The sequence below is a fragment of the Mastigoproctus giganteus genome, chromosome 13, assembly GCF_048544385.1.
Source record: "Mastigoproctus giganteus isolate SK-2022 chromosome 13, ASM4854438v1, whole genome shotgun sequence".
Taxonomy (NCBI): domain Eukaryota; kingdom Metazoa; phylum Arthropoda; class Arachnida; order Uropygi; family Thelyphonidae; genus Mastigoproctus; species Mastigoproctus giganteus.
In genome coordinates this window covers 57289234-57311825 of record NC_143587.1, presented here as the reverse complement: position 1 = coordinate 57311825, position 22592 = coordinate 57289234, and the positions used below count along the sequence as shown (strand labels likewise).

The 22592-nt window shown below is 38.2% G+C and overlaps 1 protein-coding gene across 1 annotated transcript in view; it reads left to right on the top strand.

Annotated features, from left to right (window-relative positions):
* Positions 1-6433: 6433 nt before the first annotated feature.
* Positions 6434-22592, top strand: part of LOC150076080 (uncharacterized) — a 208389-nt gene continuing 192230 nt past the window's right edge. The window contains exon 1 of the mRNA XM_090387450.1: positions 6434-6466. The gene's annotated coding sequence lies outside the window, so the exon portion shown is untranslated. The remainder of the gene's footprint in view (positions 6467-22592) is intronic.

Genomic DNA, 22592 nt, shown 5'->3' with positions numbered 1-22592 from the left:
ACGACATGATGAAGGGATAGAGGGCGTGATGTCTAAATTTGCAGATGATGTTAAAATTGATAGAGTAGTTAATGATTACTGTCAAGCTGAGCTGATTCAGAGAGACCTAGATAGACTTCAGGAATGGTAAGAAAAATGGCAGCTATGTTGTAATCCAACAAAGTGTAAGGTATTACACCTGGGAAACAGTAATCCCAAAATAACTTATTCACTTGGTGGAGTTCAACTAACCCCAGTACTGGAGGAAAGGGACTTGGGTGTTACGATACGGTCAGACATGAAATTCTCCAAGCATTGTAAACAGGTTGCAAGGAAGGCCCATGGTGTCATATCGATGATTTATCGAACATTTACAAATAGAGATGGGGACGTAATAATCCCATTATATAAGGCTTCTGATAGACCACACTTGGAATACAGTGTTCAAGTATGGAGACCGCACCTAAAGAAAGACATCGAGCTTCTTGAAAGTGTGCAAAGACGGGTAACTCGCCTGGTGAGATCGGCAAAAGAGCGTCCTTATGAAGAAAGACTTCGAATATGTGGGTTGCAGAGTTAGGAAACTGGACACTTTAGAGGAGATTTGATTGAGATGTCTAAGGCTCTGAGAGGCATCAGTAAAATGAATGGGGACGACATTTTGAAGATTTAAATGATACTAGAACTAGGGGATATAAATTCTGTTACGGGGGGGATGTTTAGATTGGACTGTAGTAAATTTTATTTTAGCCCATGAGTTACAAATACTGGAATAAGTTGCCTAATGGGTGGAAGAGGCTGACCGTTTGGGGAAATTCAAAGGTCATCTGGATAGTACATTCGTGTGAGGGAAACACATGAGATGCTAGGTTTAATTTCATTTTATTTTATTAATTATTAGTTTTTTTTTTTGTTTTTTTTTGGCTGGTGCAACTAAGTCATAGGCTTTCTTGCACGTGGTGCAAGAAAGCCTATTAGTAATACTATTACTAATATTAATTTCCAGGGTTTTTTCCTAATCTGCAGAGCAACTTGAAGTTCGTTCAGTAAAAAGGGCATTTCAGTGGGATCGGATTTATTGGATAATTGTTTTCTACATCAGCAATATTCAGGAGGCAACTAGAGGGTGTAATACTCTTGATCTGATTATCAGTAGTGATTCTTCATGCATTAAGAATCTACAGATAAAGGAACCACTAGGTGACACTGATCACAGTGTTGCGAAGTGGAATTTACTCAAAGAGGTTTACTCAACTACCATCAGTGGTAAAGGGAAGGGTTTTTGCTTTTGTTAAGGCGACTACGGTGGTCTGAGACAGTATTTAAATTCTAAACGGTGGGACCAACTTATGATGTTACCAACATAAAATTCAAAATTGGAGGCATTCAAAGAATTAATCTTGGAAGCTACTAGCCTTTACATTCCAACTAAGAAGTATATTGTTCACGGTTTAGTCCTAAATGGATGTCAGATGAACTAATGAGACATATGGCAGAGAAGAAAAATGCATGGGATACATATAAATTAATCGGAGACATGGAAGCCTATGATAGATATAAACTGGTCTGTAACCAAGTCACAAAGGAGATTAGGCAGATTATGAGAAAACTTTGGGAAAGAATACAAAGAAAAACAGCAAAGAGTTTTTTGCCAATGTAAACTACAGAAGAAAAGGGATGAATCAGATTGGTCAACTGGATATTGATGGTTCAGCTGTTGATTATCTCGCTCAGGTGGCTAAAAAACATGAGAAGTTATTCAGCGAGGTGAACGCCAGAGGTGAATTAAACTCTGGCAATGAGCTAGATGATTTTGTAATGACTGAGGGAAAATTGGAGGAGAAATTGTTGAAGATAAACATAAAAAAGTCACACAGGGTGGATAGGATCTATTCAGTTATATTAAAGGAGGCACCAAGGAAGTAAGCAAACCCTTAGCCATAATTATGAGAGCTTCGTTGGACTCAGGGGAGGTACCCATGGACCGGAGATGTGGAAATGTGTCCCCAATTCACAAAGGAGAATCAAAGGGCGACACAAATAATTATAGACCTGTTAGTTTAACTTCTGTTCCAGGGAAATTAATAGAGGCACTGGCTAAAGAAGCATTGCAGGATCATCTAGACAAGACTTCATTTATAGGTCGGACACAGCATGTGTCCGACATGTTTGTTAAAGGGATACTATGATGTAATCACAAAGGAACTTGTAATCCTTTGTGACTGGATCATAGTATCTATGATCTAATCACAAAGGAACTGGATGCAGGGAATAATTTGATATCATATATTTGGATCTTAGAAAGGCTTTTGATACTGTTGCACATGGAAGACTGCTGCACTAATTGGAGCAGTGTGATTATGGAGTCAAATTGCAGTTATGGATAAAGGGATGGTTGAGTGAGAGAAGACAGAAAGTGGTAATCAATGGACACCGCTCTTCGTGGAATAATGTTATTAGTAGAGTCCCTCAGGGTTCAGTGTTGGGTCCATTATTTTTTCTGTTTTTATAAATGATATTGATGTTGGTATATCAAGAGTAATGTACAAGTTTGCAGACGATACGAAGGTTGGCACAGTTGTTATGGACACCAATGACAGTACGCTGCTTTTACAGGATGTAGAAAAGTTCAGCAGATGTGCTGACAGGTGGCAAATGAAGTTTAACATTCACAAATGTAAAGTACTACCTATGGGAAGCAGTAACCCCAGAATAACGTATGAACTCTGTGGTACTACACCGACAGCGGTAGAGAATGAAAAGGACATGGGGATAATTGTGCAGGCAGATATGAAATTTTCTGAGCAGTGGAGACGGTCTGCAAGATTAGCTCCTGGTGTCTTGTGAATGATATATAGGAATTTTTCTAGCAGGGATAAGGAGGTGATTATTCCCTTGTATAAGGCAATGGTCAGGCCACACCTTGAGTACTGTATACAGGTCTGGAGGCCTCATTTTAAGATGGATGTAGAGTTGTTGGAACGAGTACAGAGAATGGATACAAGATTAGTGAATGGAATTAAGGGTTGCTCTTACGAAGAAAGGCTTATGTTTTGCAGTACAGTGTCTGGAGACTAGGTTTGATATACCTCAATCAGATCACCTGCGAGGTGATCTGATTGAGGTATATAAAACCTTGAATCGTTTGAACATGCTCAATGCTGATGGGATTCTTCCTCTTGCTCAGAATAATCACCTGAGAGGGCATAAATTCAAATTGAGGAAAGATGGTTGTAGGATAGATGTGTTGAAGATATTTGCCTTTAGCCAGAGTGTGGTCGATTGCTCGAACAAACTTCCATCTTTTGTTGCGGAAGTTGATAGCTTAAATAAATTTAGGGCTGAGCTGGACAGGTACTTGGAACGAACGGAGGGGGGGGGAATGAAATGAGAGTGTTTTTTTTTTTTTTTTTTTGGCTGGTGCTGCATAAGTTTGCTTTCTTTGCATCGTATGCCTCTTCTAATGCTGATGTGTCTAAAACTCTGCAAAGAAAACAACAATAACCAAACTTTTCGTAATCTCCCGTATCGAGCCTAACTTCTTTCTTAACTTGACTGTGGACTGATTCATATTTATTGTGGGCATCTGTATGAATTGATAATTTATATACATCCCATTCATTTTTCTTCTATACCATATTTTTTAGTTGGTATGAAAAGTATAGTAGCTTCTATCATTACTTGCCTGAATGTTTTCAATTTAGAATTTGCTAATGGTAACATCATTAGATGGTGCCAGTAATTGGAATTTAGTAACTATCTGAGAGCATTGTTATCATCTCTATAAAAGTGAATGCCCACCCCTTCGCACTTGACAGTATTTATATGTTTAAATAAAATGCACATCAATATACGATGATCAATGCCACCTAGTCTAGAATCAGTGCTGATAATCTGATCAAAAATTTTGCTTTTTCCCGTTTCCTCTCTAACGTTCTTCCATAGAGAACAATCACCAAAAAGTTAATTCCAAAAGCTTGCTTTATGTGAGTGACCAATCCACAAGTTTCACTCAATATGTAGAAAATTAAAATCACCTAAGAGAAGACATTTTGATGTACTGGCGTTCTTTATTTTCCTGTGTAATTGCCTGTTATCTAATACGATCTAATAAGAAATAAAAATCGTAAGCGTGACAAAACTGTGGATATTGCAATGGTCTTGTTCTAATTTTAAACAAATGATACGGTCTTTATTAATTTGGAATATGTTTAAAACTTATTAAACGTAATGTGAGACAAATAAAAGTTGAAAACAAAAAAATGAAAACATGAGATAAATAATAGGTAAAACAAAAAACGGAAAGTTGAGACGAATGTATTTCAGATTAGCCATTTCATGTCTAGTCAGTTTTAAAGCAGTGCAATATTTGACAACAAGTTAAATAGACGTTTGCTTTGCATACGTTAATGATGTCATTGCAATAGTAGTAGTAGTAGTAGTAGTAGTAGTAGTGGCATGTGATGCAAGAAAGCAAGTGTATGAGCTTATGCAGCATCAGCCAAAAAAAAAAATTTACAAAACAAACCCCTCTAAATGTTTGTCAAGTTCCTCCTTAAATTTATTTAACCTATCAACTTCCACAACTACAGATGGAAGTTTGTTCCAGCAATTAACCACCCGCTCGCTAAAGGCAAATTTCCGCACATCTATTCTACGTCTGTCTTTCCTCAATTTGAATTTATGCTTCCTTAAGTTCGTAATATGAACAAATGGAAAAATCCCATCAGAATTTAGCGTGCTCAACCCATTCAAGGCCTTATACACCTCAATCAGATCACCTCGCAGGTGCGTAGTATCCAGCCACTGCAATTTGTAGAACTTAAGTCTCTCTTGGTAAGAGGATCCCTTTATTTCCCTTACCAATCTTGGTAGCCTTCAATGTACACGCTCAAGCAAATCTACATCCTTCCTAAAATGAGGCCTACAGACCTGTACGCAGTACTCAAGGCGTGGCCTGGCCATTGCTTTATACAGAGGGACAATCACCTCCTTTTACCTGCTAGCAAAATTCCTATATGTCATTGACCAAACCCCATGAGCTGCTAGGCAGCTTGTCTGCATTGCTCACAAAACTTCATATATGACTCAACAATTACTCCCAGGTCTTTTTCATTGTCTACCACCCTAAGTGTAGTACCACACAGTTGGTACGTTTCTCTGATGTTACTTCTACCCATATGCAGTACTTTGCATTTGTCAATGTTAACCTTCAGTTGCCACTTCTCAGCCCATATTTCCAAAATATCTAGATCCTGTTACAGTAGCACACTACTGTCATTATGTAATTCGTAATGCCATTACTGTCATTAAGAATCCTGCCAACCTTTGTATCATCTGCAAACTTCGACACTAAGCCTGATATACCTTCATCAATATCATTGATAAATATACAAAACAACAGTGGGCCCAACACCGAACCCTGTGGGTCTCCACTAATAACATTAGTCCATGAAGAGCATCGCCCACTGATTACCACCCTCTTGTCTTCTCCCATTCAACCATTCTTTTATCCATTGTAGCAACTTACCCTAAGTACCATTCCTCTCCAATTTGTACAATAGTCTTCCATGCGCAAAAGTGTCGAAAGCTTTCCTGAAATCCAAATATATGATATCAAAATTATTTTTTGCATCCAGTTCCTTTGTAACCACATCATAATATCCTATAAAATTTGTCAGACAAGACTTTCCCTTAACAAACCCATGCTGTGTCTGAATTATTGCTGCAGTCTTGTCCAGATGATCCTGCAATGCATCTTTAACCAGTGACTCCATTATTTTACCCGGAACAGAAGTTTAACTAACTGGTCTGTAATTACTCGTGTCACCCTTCGATTCCACTTTGGGAGTTGGGGATACATTTGCACATCTAGAGTCCGTGGGGACCTCCCCTGAGTCCAAGGATCTCAGGATATTTTAAATTAATCCCAAGGATATTTTAAATTAATAAGATCGATAAATTTAATTAATTAATTTTCATTACTACACTATCCACGTTAAAAATTATAATTATACAAAGTGGTGTACGCAAAATTTATTTATTTTATTTTTTTATTTATTAATTATGATTTTTCACGCAACACTTGTTCACATCTCACAGCACACTCGTCTTCCGCAGAACAGAGTTTGAGAAATGCTGGTTTAAACTATCGGCTGCCACAAAATAAAAGGAGTGACTCTTTTTTACCCTACAGATTTTTTAAACAAGTTAATATGGAAAATGTGTACGCATCGATTTGTTTAGTAAGAATCGGAAGAGAGGCCTACTGTAATAATATTTTAGAAAGCCATTTTCACATAAAATTGGTATTTTATGTTAAAATGTATTTCAAGAGCGGTTCGTCATTGCCCCCAATTTTAAATTCTGAATATTGGTGTTCATTTGGCTTCTCTTTCCGAAAGATGGCGCAATTAAATGTCGTGCGGCAAGTGCTTGTTTCGGTGATGTAACACTCGTATATGTTTATTGCAAGTCGGTTCCTTAGGTATGTTACTTTGAATTAACAAAGTTATTATGTTAAATGAAGTTTTCTGTTTTTAATTCACAAATTTTTTGTTATGAAAACTCTGAAGCCCAAAAGTAGCCCAAGTGAATACGGTATTTTTGTAAGAATGTAGGAACGCCCAAAACGAGCCCAGTGTTCTGGTAATTTGTTAAATTTATGGCTTTAAGGTGATATTAAGTTTTTCGAAGTTGTTGGTGGTTATGAAAAAATATTCATGAAGACTTGTGTTTTTAAAATACGTCAAGCACTAACTGTAGTTCTAAGTGGAACTACGCTAGATTACCATCTTGGAAATTAACGCGATATGGCGAATTGCTGTTGTCAATTTAACCAACGGCAATCCAACATTGTCAACTAAGCCTACTTAGGCTTATTGTTTGGGTATTGCTGATTACAATAAATTATAAAGAATGAAAGGTGTCATTTTTTTTTTTGTTGACATTAAGTTATTAAAGTTTAATAAAACTGCTTTGAATTGCTGGTATTTCATATTTGTAAATAAAAAGTGATTGTTGCTGCTTTTCAAATAAACCGATAAGGCACATTAATGCTTCATAGAACACAATTTGTACTTTTTGCTTGGTTTCTACTTTGACACATTTACTTGTATAATATATGTGATTCATATCGAGGTGCGATTAAAGTAACTTGTTTTCAGAAGTTCATTGCACTGTAAAGTCGATGTGCATGTAACTTGTATGGCCAGCCGGATTTCTTGTATAAAATTTATTTATTTTTTTTTAGTTTGATACACTTTTTTTTTTGTAATAAATTCCGTTTATTAGCTCCGATTATAACAAGCTTTCCCTGGAACAATTATAAGGGCTTACATTTTATGAGAACAAATGTTTTGGATAAAGTACAACTCATAGGAAAACATGAAATGGTCAATATATAATATTGTAGATGCTGATGTAATCAATGTAGTTACTGAGGTTCGCTCTTATGCATTTTTAACCTCAGTTTAATACTTGAATAGTAAACTACTTAGCTATTGCTTAGTCAACAGCATTATCATGTTATTTTTGTTTATTGTTTCATACTGGTCAAAATATCGAAGGCAGATATTGTTGGGATATCAGATGTGGTGTCACACAGATATAAGGAATGCAGAACTGGAATTTGGGGAGTATAGGAAGGGAGAAGGGGTTATGCTCTTAGTTTAGAAACACATAAAATGCAAGGAAGTGTAGCCAGTTGACAAACGCTGGACAGTGCAGTGTTGAGTCAGTTTGGCGTGTGACATAAGCACTGGGAGATCAAAATTGAGAGTAGGAGTGTGTTATAGGCCTAATGGCTCTGAGTATAATAAAACACTGTACAGGGAAATGGAGTGGGCCAGTAGATCAGAGAGTCTTATGATGGGGGATTTTAATTTCCCGGATAATGACTGGAATTTGTGGGTTCGATCACTCACACACTAGCAAGGCTTTTGTCTATTTATTGGATGATTGTTTTCTACATCAGCATGTTCAGGGAGTAATACTCTTGATCTGATTATCTGTAGTGATTCTTCATGCATTAAGAATCTGCAGATAAAGGAACCACTAGGTGGCAGTGATCACAGTGTGCTGTAGTGGGATTTACTCAAAGAGTTAACTACCATCAGGGGTAAAGGGAAGGGTTTTTGCTTTCATAAAGGCAACTATGGTGGTCTGAGACAGTATTTAAATTCTCTGTGGTGGGATCAACTGATGATGTTACCAACAGTAAATTCAAAATGGGAGGCATTCAAAGAATCTTGGAAGCTACTAGGTTTTACATACCAACTAAGAAATATTGTTCAAGGTTTAGGCCTAAATGGATGTCTGATGAACTAATGAGACATGTGGCAGAGAAGAAAAATGCATGGGATACACATAAATTAATGGGTGACATAGAAGCCTGTGATAGATATAAGTTGGGCTGTAACTAAGTCACAAAGGAGATTAGGCAGGCAAAGGCAGATTATGAGAAATCTTTGGCAAAGGATGCAAAGAAAAACAGCAAAGAGTTCATTACCTATGTAAACTCTAGAAGGGAAGGGATGAATCAGATTGGTCCACTGGATATTGATGGTTCAACTGTTGATGATCCTATTCAGGTGGCTAACAAACTAAATGAATATTTTGCATCTATATTCACACACCAGGAGTTATTCAGGGAGGGAAATGTGAGAGGTGAATTAAATTCTGGCAGTGAACTAGGTGATTTTGTAATAACTGAGGAAAGTGGAGGAGAAATTGTTGAAGATAAACATAAAAAAGGCACCGGAGTGGATGGGTTCTATCCAGTTATATTAAAGGAGGCAGCAAAGGAAGTAAGCAAACCCTTAGCCATAATTATGAGCACTTCCTTGGACTCATGGGAGGTACGCATGGACTGGAGTTGTGCAAATGTGACCTCAATTCACAAAGGAGGATCAAAAGGTGACACAAGTAATTATAGACCTGTTAGTTCCAGGGAGATTCTGTTCATTTCCCTGGAATAGAACTTAATGTTCCAGGGAAATGAATGGAGGCACTGATTAAAGAAGCACTGTAGGATCATCTAGACAAAACTTCAATTATAGCTCGAACATAACGTGGTTTTGTTAAGTGGAATTCTTGTCTGACCAATTTGGTTGGATACTATGATGTGGTCACAAAGGAACTGGATGCAGGGAATAACTTTGATATCATATATTTGGATTTTAGAAAGGCTTTTGATACTGCTGCACAAATTGGAGCAGTGTGGCATTGGAGGCAAATTGCTGCCATGGATAAAGGGATGTTTGAATGGGAGAATTCAGAGTGGCAATCAATGGACACTGCTCTTCGTGGACTAATTATGAGAACTTTAGGCTTAAATTTTGCAAATTGCAGCACCTGCAGACTAGGCACCTGCGAGGTGATCTGATTGAGGTGTATAAGGCCTTGAATGGGTTGATCAAGCTTAATGCTGATGGGATTCTTCGTCTTGCTCGGACTAAGAACCTGAGGCGGCACAGTTTCAAATTGAGGAAAGATAGTTGTAGAATAGATGTGCGGAAATTTGCTTTTAGCCAGCGGGTAGTTGATTGGTGGAATGGGCTTCCAACTTTTGTTGTTGAAGCTAATAGCTTAAATAAATTTAAGCCTGAGCTGGACATGCATTTGGAACGAATGGAGGGGATGCAATGGAAGGGTTTTTTTTTTTTTTTTTTGGCTGATGCTGCATAAGCTTGGTTCCCTGCATTGTATGCCTCTACTAATGCTAATGTTATTAGTGGAGTTAATAACATTATCAGTTATCAACATTGAACCTCAGGGTTCAGTGTTGGTCCATTGTTCTTTTCTGTATTTATAAATGATATTGATGATGGTATATCAGGCTTAATGTCCAAGTTTGCAGATGATACGAAGGTTGGCAGGGTTGTTAAGAACACTGAGGACAGTATGCTGCTGCAACAGGATCTAGAAAAGTTGAGCAGATGGGCTGAGAGGTGGCAAATGAAGTTTAAAATTGACAAATGTAAAGTACTACATATGGGAAGCAGTAACCCCAGAGTAACATATCAACTCTGTGTGGTAGTACACTGACAGTGGTAGAGGATGAAAAGGACCTGGGGTAATTGTGCAGGCGGATATGAAGTTTTCTGAGCAGTGCAGATGGTCTGCAATAGTAGTCATGAAATGGTTTGAGGATGCTCGTTGCTAATGGGATTCTTCCTCTTGCTCAGAATAATCAGCTGAGAGGGCATAAATTCAAATTGAGGAAAGACAGTTGTAGGATAGATGTGCAGAAGTTTGCCTTTAGCCAGCGGGTAGTTGATTGGCGGAACAGACTTCCATCTTTTGTTGTGGAAGTTGATAGCCTAAATAAATTTAAGGCTGAGCTGGACAGGTATTTGGAACAAACGGAGGTGTGAAATGGGCGCGTTTTTTTTTTTGGGCTGTTGCTGCATAAGCTTGCTTTCTTGCATCGTATGCGTTTAAAATTAACAACAGTATTATGATGTTCTTCATTGCATGATGTGCCAAATGTGTGTGCATAGCCCTGGCTGGATTCAAATTTCATGGAAAGCTTTAAGTCGAATTTATACATTTCTTATACACATTTCTATAATAAATTCTTGTTTATTAAACAAGATAAACACTGGAATAATAAATATACAAATATATGCACATTAAAAGATTACATTCGTCAGGTATAATTATACAAAAAATATGTATATTTAACATAGTTATAAGCACCTGTTTCACTGGTGAAAGGACAAAAATACAGTTAAAAAATGTGCATATTGATTGGTTTTGTACATTCCTTCTTAAATGCAGGTATTTAAATTGGCCATTTGATGGTGACATACAGAGTCTTTGTTTATTCCATTAATTTAGAAGAAGAAGAAGAACTCTTTATTGTATACAGGAGAGACAGTGCCATACACAACACTCTTCACGGCTACAAGCCATGGGTTAATGTCTTGTAGCCGTGAAGAATTAAGAACAGTGGGCAAATTTATAAGAAAGTTAAAAAGTACTGGTTACCAAAATTTGCTAGACTTAAGAGAAATGAAAAAAAATTCATTAAATGCTAAACAATAAGTGATTATATTTATGAAATGAAGGCCGAGAGTTCATTCCCTGTATGCCAAAAGACTTCTCTAAGCACAATGCCAAAAGACTTTGGCATTGCACTTAGAGGATTCTTTTGAAGAGGCCCAGCCTCTGCCATACCACTGACTACTATACCTACAGGTGGTCCTGTGTGTTTGGTGACGAATTTGGATTTCAAGTAATATTCTCTATGGCTTTCTGAAATATAAATTGTTTGGCTAGTTAAGGATATTAAGTTGTAGTTGCAGGTATCATAGTGTTATCGTTTAATAGTAATTTATGAAATTGTTTATTGAAGATGATTGAGTAAAATATGTTAACTAACTATTGATAATAGCTTTCATTGTCATTTTTTTTGAGGATGTTTGAGCGTCATATCTTCAGTTTCTTTATTTTTTTATTACTGTTTCCTATTTAAAGAACGTATGGGCTCATTACTGTTTACCCATTACTTAAATTTAAATACTGAAGTTGATTGGTGTGCCATTTTTAAAATGATCCTGAAATGCAAAAGATTGAACTAATATGGTACACTCTCTCCATGTACTTGTTTTAGGACTGCACTAGAGACCCTAGCGATCATCATGAGATGGAAGCCTGAAAGTGACAACATAGATGTGCCAGCCCTTGGGGGTAGCAAACTGAATAATAATAGAATAGCTATTCCTGTTATTTAAAGTGAATACAATGCTGAAACTTTTTTCCATCTATCTACAGAGGTTGGCTGTTTTAGTTTTTGAGGCTGCTGCTCTAGTTCTGTATCAGCATATACATAATTTTCCATTGATATTTCCGTAGATGATAGTTGGTTCCAAATTTAACCTCTCTTGTTGTGAACAAAGTATTCTGATTTTTGTGATAGCAAATGGTATTTCCATATCTTTGTTCAACATTCTCAGTACTTCAATATTTGTGACTTTTTCTATCCAGGAAATTGGGTATACACCAATATACCTATATCTCAAACACCTCTGGCTTCTTTGTGTTTCCTTTAGTTAGTGTACAAGTGTCTGTTCCTTATAACATGATTGTGCATGTATAACAGTACACAATTATAATTTTCAGTTTGAACTCTTGGCTACTGACCAGTTATTGCATCTTAACAAATGCACTTTAGCAAGGTTGCCATACATCCCATATATATACGGGAATGTTACCGTATTGAGGTCTTGTGTCCCATATGCCATACAAATTGTCCCGTATTTATTAAAAAGGTGATCAAATGTAAGATAATTAGCATAAAAGTAATTGAACACGTGACTTGGGCCACGCAAATGAGCCTAATGAAGGAATTTCTGCCAAGTTTGAGCCTAATGAAGGAATTTCTGCCAAGTTTGAGCCTAATGAAGGAATTTCTGCCAATTTCTGCTAACTTGCAGTCTAATTTCTAACTTAGCAACAGTGCTGCAGTGGCATCTTCTGTTGTGACAGTTTAGTTTGACATAGACAATGGTAAGGATATAACGTTCACTCGCACTGCCTATTTATGTGCACTGTTATGTTATAGGTTTATTTTTGTTTGTGTGTAGGGTAGATTTCCTAATTCATTTCACAAATATACGTGGCCTCAACTCTAATCTCAACGATGTCCATTTCCACTTGCAGTCTGCCAAACCCCATGTACTTTTTCTGACAGAATCTCAGTTATCGGTTGATTCAACTACTGCTCATCTCAGATGCCCAAATTATTCGCTGTATGATTCCTTTCGCCTCAAAGGTGGTACTTGTGCATATGTCCGTTCTGATATTCCCTGTCAGAGACTTGGCAATTTGGAATCTCCTCTCTTTGATCTTCTCTGGCTTAAAATCTCTCTACCTCATTGTGTCAAATTCATCTGTTGTCTCTACCGTTCTCCCAACTCCACTAATCACTTGGAGCTCTTTGACTTCCTCTCGTTGCAACTTGACTTTCTCCAGTCCAACTTTCCTAACAGTGAGGTAATTTTCCTTGGTGATTTTAATGTTCACAACTCCAGCTGGCTTCCGTTTTCTAGTCACACCGACCCAGCAGGTCGAGATGCTGAGGCTTTTGCAATTACTAATGACCTAGCACAGATTGTTCATTTACCTACAAGAATACCGGACAATCCGAATCATACAGCCAATACGCTTTATCTTTTTCTCACAAACAACCCTTCTAAGTACACGGTCGAAGTGAGAGGTCCTTTAGGCACTTCAGATCACAACTTGGTGATTGTCTCTTCTCCAATGGAACCTTTATCTCATGGCTATTCCCAACCTCGTGTTGTTTGGCATTACAAGAATGCAAAATGGGATGACCTGCGAGACTTCTTTTCTTCTTTTCCTTGGTCGGATTACTGTTTCAAAACTCCTGATGTCAACGTTTGCTCAGATCGTGTCAGTGAAATTATTCTTGCAGGAATGGAATCCTTTATCCCACACTCCACTTTAAAATCTCGTCCTTTATCTAAACCTTGGTTTTCCAATAAATGTGCTAAGGCTGTTCAAGAGAAGAATGTTGCATATCGTAATTGGCTTGTTTCTAATTCTTCAGTTTCATTTTCTGCCTACACCAAAGCTCGCAACAATTGTAAAGCAGTTATTAATCAGTCCAAACTAGAGTTTGAACAGGCTAAGAGTAGAAAACTTGCTTCTTGCCCTAATGGTAGCCGAGCATTCTGGTCTCTTGCCAAAGCTATTGGCCGCAACTTTTGCCCATCTCTGCTTCCACCTCTGTCCAAACCAGATGGTTCTGTTGTCACTTTAGCCAAGGATAAAGCTGACCTGCTAGCATCCCATTTTTCTTCCAGCTCATGTATTAATGAACTTGGTAAAACACCTCCCACCATTCCCAACACGGTCCATTCAATGCCTCCTGTGGTCTTCCGTCAAAAGGATATCAGAAGGATTTTGATGAATCTTGATGCTAAGAAAGCTCCAGGTCCTGATGGTATTTCTCCACTTGTTCTCAAAATCTGTGCTCCTGAACTTACTCCTATTCTTTGCCGCCTTTTTTCACTTTCTTATTCCAAAGGTGTTTTTCCTTCTGCTTGGAAATTTGCTCATATCCAGCCAGTTCCTAAAAAGGGTGACAAATCCCTCCCATCCAATTATCGTCCCATTGCAATTACTTCTACTCTTTCTAAAGTAATGGAGAAATCAATTAACCGCCAACTCTTAAACTACCTAGAAACCTTCCGTCTGATCAACGATCGCCAGTATGGATTCCGTCGGTGTCGATCCACTGGTGATATTCTGGCTTATGTTACCCATTTATGGACTACTTCAATGGAAAGGTTCGGTGAAACACAAGTAGTTGCTCTTGACATCTCAAAGGCTTTCGATCGTGTTTGGCATAAAGGTCTTCTAAACAAGCTTCCATCTTATGGTTTGCCAACTGTTTTTAGTAATTGGTTATCCAGTTTTCTCTCTGATCGCTCACTGAGGGTGATGGTAGATGGCTCTCTGTCTTCTAACTTCTCCACTAATGCCGGTGTCCCCCAAGGTTCAGTTCTTTCCCCCACTCTTTTCCTCTTGTATATCAATGACCTTCTTCCATTGACTGGAAATCCTATCCATAGTTTTGCCGATGATAGCACATTGCATTCAACTTTCCATTTTGAGAAACCTTGCCCTGCTCAATCAGCTTCAACTTCTCGAAAATCTGCTACCAATTCCTTAAATGCCGATCTTCAGGTAATTCTCCAGTGGGGCAAAGACAACTTAGTTGATTTCAACCCTTCTAAAACTCAGTCTTGTCTTATATCTCGCAAAAAGGATTCTTCTGCTCCTATGCTTATCTTTAGTGACACTCCAATTTCTAGGCAAAAGGATATATCTCTTTTGGGGATTACCCTGACTTCTAATCTCTCTTGGCACAAGCACATTACAAATATTGCTTCCTCTGCATCTAAAAAACTTGGTTTTCTCTTTCGCTCTCGGCGTTACTTTTCTTCCAAACAGTTGCTCACTCTGTATAAATCGCAAATCCGCCCTGCCATGGAATATTGTTCCCACATTTGGGGTGGTGCCCCCAAAACCTCTCTCAGGCTTCTTGATTCCATTCAGAAGAGGGCAGTTAGGTTAATTAATGATTCATCTCTAACAGAGTCTCTCCACTCGCTTTCTCATAGACGTACTGTTTCTGCTGCATGCCTCTTCTACAGATATTTCCATGGGCACTGTTCTTCTGAATTGGCTTCTATAATTCCCGCTCTCTCTTTCAAAACAGTCCGAACACGTGCCGCCGCCAGCCAACATCCATTTACTGTCCAACTTCAAACCCACAGAACCAACTTTTCATCTTCCTCATTTATTCATTCAACTGCCGTTTTCTGGAACAACCTTCCTTCATACGTATTTCCTGAAAATTACAATCTACAGAAGTTCAAGTCCAATGTCAACAAATATCTTCTTTCGTCTCCTCAACCTCCAACCCAAGCACGGTACTAAGTACTATAGGTTCTAATACCTCTCGTGTTTGGGGTTCACATAAAAAAAAAAAAAAAAAAAAAGAATGAAATAAAATGCCAGAAAGAAAGTGCCATTTTTCTGAAGAATATTCCAAAAAATGGTCTTACATAAAGAAAGGATGGTCAAACAAGGAAACATATTGTTGTATTTCTAGTACCTATATTTCAATTTCTCATGATGGAAAATCTGATATACAGCAATACTTATCAACAAGGATTCATAATTCAAACATCAAATCGATTTCAACTTCAAAGATATTTCAACTTTTATGATCAAAAACTACCCCCCCCCTCCCCCGAGGCCCAAGGACACCATATGTCCTGTATTGGGTCGGCAAACTTATGGCAACCCTAACTTTAGCTATTTTTATCTTGTGTTGATTTCATGTGGGCTTTCACCATGCTCATTTGATGTTAGTATCATATTAGCTGCATGTGAAGGAAGCACAGGGTTTTGCTTCAAAAGTTTTTTTTTTTTTTTTTTTTTGCTGAGTTCCTAAGTAAATCATTACTAACAAATTAGATGACATCAGAGGACTTCAAGTACAGGAACCATTGTCAGGAAGTGATCTTGCAATTGTCAGTTTTAAGATAAAGAAAGACATTGCAGTAGTTAAAGGTAAAGGCACGGGTTTTAACTTCAGAAGAGGGGATTTTGACAGTTTAAGGTGCTATATGGCATTTGTGGATTGGGCAGATTTCCAGGGATGGCGAATACACATGAATTATATAATACTTTTAAAGTGAAAATCACATAAGCTACGAATGCATACATACCTTTAAGAATATATTACAGGAGGAGGTGTAATGAAAAGTATTGAAGCCTACAACAGGTAGAAGTTGATCTGTAATAGCACCACAAATAAGGTTAGGGAGGCCAAGCCTGTGTATGAGAAAGCGTTGGCTAAGAGAGCAAAGAATGGGGACTAGGAATTTTTAATGTATATGAATATAACGAAGAAGAAGCAGATCATACCAGACACTTGTGCACTGGGTGTGGGAAAGTCTTAGATAACCCAGCTGATGATGCATATGAATTGAATAGGTACTTTGCATCAGTCTTTACTAATGAAAGACTCATGCTGAGAAGAGGCTGTGCGAGTGAGGCTGAGACACAAAATTAGTGATTTCATAATTACAGATAATCGTTTATTAGAAAAACCTTTGAGCATAAAGACGAGTAAGGCTCCTGGAGTTGATGGCATATTTTGAGGGAGAGTGCAAGTACTTTTGAGGGAGAGTGCAAGGGGGATATTGAAACACTGAATTTCAATACGAGAGCATATTTGGACTCTGGGAAGATTCTTTTGGATTGGAGAAAGGCGGTTCTAAGAGTGAAGTTGGTAACTACAGACCTGTTAGTCTCACTTCAGTGGTAGGAAAAATCTTAGAGGCATGATTGAGTGCAATCTGTTAACATTTAGATAGATATGGCATTCTGAAGGATACACAGCATATGGCTTTGTTAAAGGAAAATCATGTTTAACTAACTCAGTAGGCTATTTTGACACAGTTACTCATGAGCTGAATGTAAGGAACAATTTTTGACTTAGTTTATTTGGATTTTACCAAGGCATTTGACTTTGTCCCTAATGAGAGTTTACCATATAAGCTTGAACAGCATTAGTAGAGGTATATGATGCAAGAAAGCAAGCTTATGCAGCATCAGCCAAAAAAAAAAAAACGCTTCCCATTTCACCCCTCCATTCGTTCCAAATGCCTGTCCAGCTCAGCCTTAAATTTATTTAGACTATCAACTTCCACAACAAAAGATGAAAGTCTGTTCCACCAATCAATCACCCGCTGGCTAAAGGCAAATTTCCGCACATCTATTCTATAACTGTCTTTCCTCAATTTGAATCTATGCCCCCTCAGGTTCTTAATCTGAGCAAGAAGAAGAATCCCATCAGCATTCAGCTTGCTCAACCCATTGAGGGCCTTATACACCTCAATCAGATCACCTCGCAGGTGTCTATTCTCCAGGTGCTGCAATTTGTAGAACTTATGCCCTTCTTGGTAAGAGCACTCCTTTGTTCCCCTCACCAATCTTGTTGTCCTTCTTTGTACTCGTTCTAGAAACTCTACATCATTCCTAAAATGAGGCCTCCAGACCTGTACACAGTACTCTAGGTGTGGCCTGACCATTGCCTTGTACAATGGGATAATCACCTCCCTGTCCCTGCTAGCAAAATTCCTATATATCATTGACAAGACTTCACGACCTGCCCTGGTAACCCCTCTGCACTGTGACACAGTGCAGAGGGGCTGGCAGGGCATACATATGTCAGGAGAAGAGATGATATCACTGAAGCAACACAAAGTAGCAAGTATACTTGGAAGAAGAGGTAAGCCATTTAGTGATGTGGAAATCAAAAGAATGCATTCTTGAAGTTGTGGGATGTTTAGATTCACCTAAGGTTAAGAAGTACAAACAACTACCTCTTTCAAGGAGGACCATAACTGATTGGCAGCATGAATTAGCCCGTAATATAACAGAACAACTTCATGCAATATGCCAAAGGGAAGCCATTTATTATTTATTTTTCAGTTGATTGTAAGATATAATCGCCCCTTGTATGGCGTGCAAGCCAGAGGGATATGTATATATATATTTTTATTATTATTATCCATATGGTGCAAGGAAGCCTGAGGCTTACGTTGCCCAGCCAAAAAAAATTCCTCAGTTACCCTGAGAGAGAGAGAGAGAGAGAGAGAGAAGAAAGGAATCACCAAGAAAGAGAAGAATGATGATATCCAGCTCAGGACCTGGGTGTGCCAAGCCCATACTCACAAGATGTGAACCCCCTGGGGTTACAATGCAGAGGATAAATTTACAAAAATATTTACAGTTTAGCAATAAAGGAAATATGTATATTTCCTTTTTTGTTCTTCATTTCTGGATGTCTTCTTAAAGGAGCATTTGCAACACTAAAATCTATTAACTTTGTACTCTAATGTCATGATGACAGCATAACTCAGAGTACTAAAAGACTCTGAGTTCCATCTAGTAGTGTTGCAATAATGTCCAAATGACAATAAACATCCATGGTGTCCATTCCATTTTTGCATACAAAATGCCTCTAGAGACAGTGAAGGGAATTGGAAAATCTTGTTTAGCCACCTAAGTATCCAATATTCTGTTTTTTTTTATGTGAACCCCAAACACGAGAGGTATTAGAACCTATAGTACTTAGTACCGTGCTTGGGTTAAATGTTTAGGAAGGTTTTAACGTACGTTTCAGGAGCTGAGGACCAGATGACCGAAGCATATAAGGCCACTGGGGCAATGCAATGTTGTTGTTTGTTTTTTGGTTTTTAGGAGCATTGTATTACTTTGTATTCCTTTGTCAGTTGACAAATGACAAAAAGGAACTTTGGTTTTTAGGAACATTGTATTCCTTTTGCCAGTTGACAAACAATGTATTCCTTTGCCAGTTGAGCATTTTGAACCCTAGCTAATTCTTGTCTTGAGCACCAGATGGTGGCTAGTGTTTTCTTCCTGGTGGTAGTGAAATGCTCAGTGAAGGATAACTTGTTGTCCCAGGTCATTCTCAGATCCTTGTGATGATCGACTTTTTGGATGGGTTGGCCATTTAAGAGAATGGTGATGTTATGTATTTTATGCTTTCTGGAGAAGGATATCTGGGCAGTTTTAAGAGGGTTAATTTCGAGCCCAGTCGAGGCAAGGAAGTTGGCCAGATTAGTTAACTGCTCTGTGGCTTGTAGAGCAGTGTTATGCTCACTGTCATTACTGCTGGATGGGGAGAATATTTTCAGGTTGTCTGCATATTATTATTAGCCATAAGGTGCAAGGAAGCCTGAGGCTTATGCTGCACCAGCCAAAAAAAAAAAATCCCATGTTACCCTGAGAGAGAGAGAGAGAGAGAGAGAGAGAGAGCGTCAGAAGAAGGGTTGTTGTTTGTTGTTTGTTTGGTTTTTTTGGAGCATTAGCAACTAAGGCAATATTGCTCCGGAGATATGCGGTGGTCATTCCCTGACCTTTCCGCATCCTCCATATTTGGTGCTCATGGGCTTGAACCTCAGTCTAATCAAGAAGCGTGTGCCACGCACTGCTGCTCCTGCCCATCTGGCTACAGTGGCACCCAGAAGAAGGGAATCACCAAGAAAGAAGAAAGATGATAGGTTAGGATGTTATTGCAGGTCGAGAGGAAAGGATTGAGGGCTGTAGCAAATAGTGTCGCAGAGAGCAACCCCTCCTTGGGGAACTCCTCTATTTACTGTGTAATTGATGCCAAAATCTTCATGCTTTAGGTCTATGATTTTCTCCGTAACTAAATTTCGCAGTAGTGTGAATAAGTTTCCTGTAATGTAACAGTGAGATTCCAGGAAGTGGAGGAGGGGGTTGGATCGCTATCCTGTCATAAGTGGCTTTGAAGTCCAGGAATAGGATATCCATCTGGCTTTTACTGCTCAGGGTGGTTTGGATCCTGCAACTTGTCTCTAGTAGATTAGTAATAGCAGACCAAAATAAGGTCTGACGTAGCCGAGTAGTCAGGAGCGAGAGTGCATAGCACGCGTTCCTTGAGTGGACCGGGGTTCAAGCCCGTGACTACTAAATATGATAAATATTTGAATTGACAATTTATTGTAAACTCTACTGACTTGGTTGTTGTGCCGGAGTATAAACAGAAAAATTTATTTATTTATATTGATTATTTATTTGTTTGTTTTATATAGATTTCTCAAAACTTTTTAATAGATTGCATCCTATGGAGATAAGTCTTTCCAGGTTTCAGGTTTACTGGTTTTGTATAGTATGTTATTCATTTGCCTTGGATGAATCCACTGATATTACTGACTCAGCGCAGGTGTTATTTTTTATCCATGTTATAATTTCGGATTTTCATTGTCACGAGGGGTTACTGACTTTGGATATCCTTACTGCCAGGACACATGGAATTGGCATCTTCACCATCTTCAAACTAAAATGCTGTGAAGCGAAACTGAATTTATGTAATTTAGTAAGTGTATGCACAGATTGCACCCCTTCCATGAGAGGAAAACATGAAGGATTTGTTGCATTACTACAGAAATAATTGCCAGATCCATGTACTTTGATTTTCTTTCACTGTATCCTTTATCAGCAGAATCTGTGTGCCAAATCTACCATTTAAAATGACACATTAAATAAAGTTAGGTACTGTAAACTACATTCCAGCAAATACATCACGACATCGCCAATTTTGCAGAATGCTTCAGCTTAATGACGAAACATTCAGCATGGATTTGCCATATCATTCTAAAGTTTGCTGGTTGTCCCAAGGACAAACGCTTGTCAAAATTTTATCTCTGTGAAAACAAAGATAAAAATTGGAATGGGATTGTTAAAATTGGAATTCTGCAGAGATATTATTACATTTTTGTGTGATATAATGTTCATGCAAAATGATGTGATTATTTTTTTGCAAGGTAAAACCAAATCTAAATATATGTGGCTTAAAATACAGGCATTTTGGAAAAAGCTGACCTTTCTCAAAATCTTGCTTAACCAATTGGAACTTTCAGCTGAACACTTTCCTGAACTGGCAAAAGTAATTAATGAACAGAATACAAACAAATCCTTAAGGAAATTCGCCATGTTGTTGTTTGTTTTTTATTTTTTAGGAGCATTAGCAACTAAGACCATATTGCTCCAGAATATGCAGTGGTCATTCTCTGAACCTTTCCGCATCCTCCGTATTTGGTGGTGACGGGCTCGAACCCGGTCTAATCAAGAAGCGTGTGCTACGCACTGCTGTTCCTTCCCACCTGGCTACGGAGACGCCTAATTCTCCATGAAAGAATACACAGCTGTTCTAGACTCCCTGATTGAAGAATACAATGAAAGGTTCTGATTTTGAGAAACATGATTTCACAATGAAACCAACTTTTCAACCACCCCTGATTGATGTCTCCAAAGTACCCGAAGACTTACAGATGGCATTAATTGAGCTCTCAGAAGATAATATTCTGAAGTCTATTTGACACGAAGAAGGATCCTCTTTAAATACGGAAAAAATGCTGTCGAATACCCATGTCTACATCAGCATGCTCGTCGAATGGTGTCTTGTTTTGGCACAACCTACTGTTGTGAATCAACATTTTCATATATGACACGAATTAAAACAAGCTTGAGATCTCAGATTATGGATATTCACTTGGAGGACCAATTAAAAGTATGCTCAATGATGTTGGAACCAAATATCAGACTATTATCTGGCATTAGGCATTCACAAAAAAAAGTCATTAAATGGTTTGGTGTCTAAATTCATCCATTTTTAGTTTTGTTAATCTTTGCTAAACAAATGGCTTTTGCTAATTTGTTTGTTTAAATTCCTCATACAATAACAGGCTGTAATTAAAATTGTAAATATGCCTCCAAAAAAGAATATAATTTTTTTTGTATATATTTAATTCTCAGCATGCTCTGTAATAGCACCTTGGTTAAATAAAATTTTGCCTTCCAATGTTAAAAAGGTTCCTCATCCCTGGCATAAACTTTAAAAACTGTCTCAGACCATCGTAGTCACCTTTACGAAAGCAAAAACCATTCCCTTTACCCCTGACAGTTTTGTGGTGCCTCCGTGGGCAGGAGCAGCAGTGCATAGCACACGCTTCTTGATTAGACCGGGGTTCGAGCCCATGACCACCAAATACAGATGATGCGGAAAGGTTAGGGAATGACCACCGCATATCCCCGGAGCAATATGGCCTTAGTTGCTAATGCTCCTAAAAACCAAATAAGAAACAACAACAAACACCCCTGACGGTAGTTACATCTTTGAGTAAATCCCACATTAGCACACTGTGATCGCTGTCATCTATTGGTTCCTTTATCTTTATCATGCAGATTCTTAGTTCATGAAGAATCACTACTGATAATCAGATTAAGAGTATTACTCCCTCTGGTTGCCTCTTGAACATGCTACTGTAGAAAGCAATCATCGAATAAATCCAAAAAAGCCTTGCTAGTGTGCGAGTGACCAACCCAGAAGTCCCAGTCAATATCTGGAAATGCTCAAAGTCTTTAGGCCTATAACACACTCCTAATCTCAATTTCCTTACCCAGTGCTTATGTCACACCAAACTGACTCAACATTGCAATGTCCACCCCTGTCA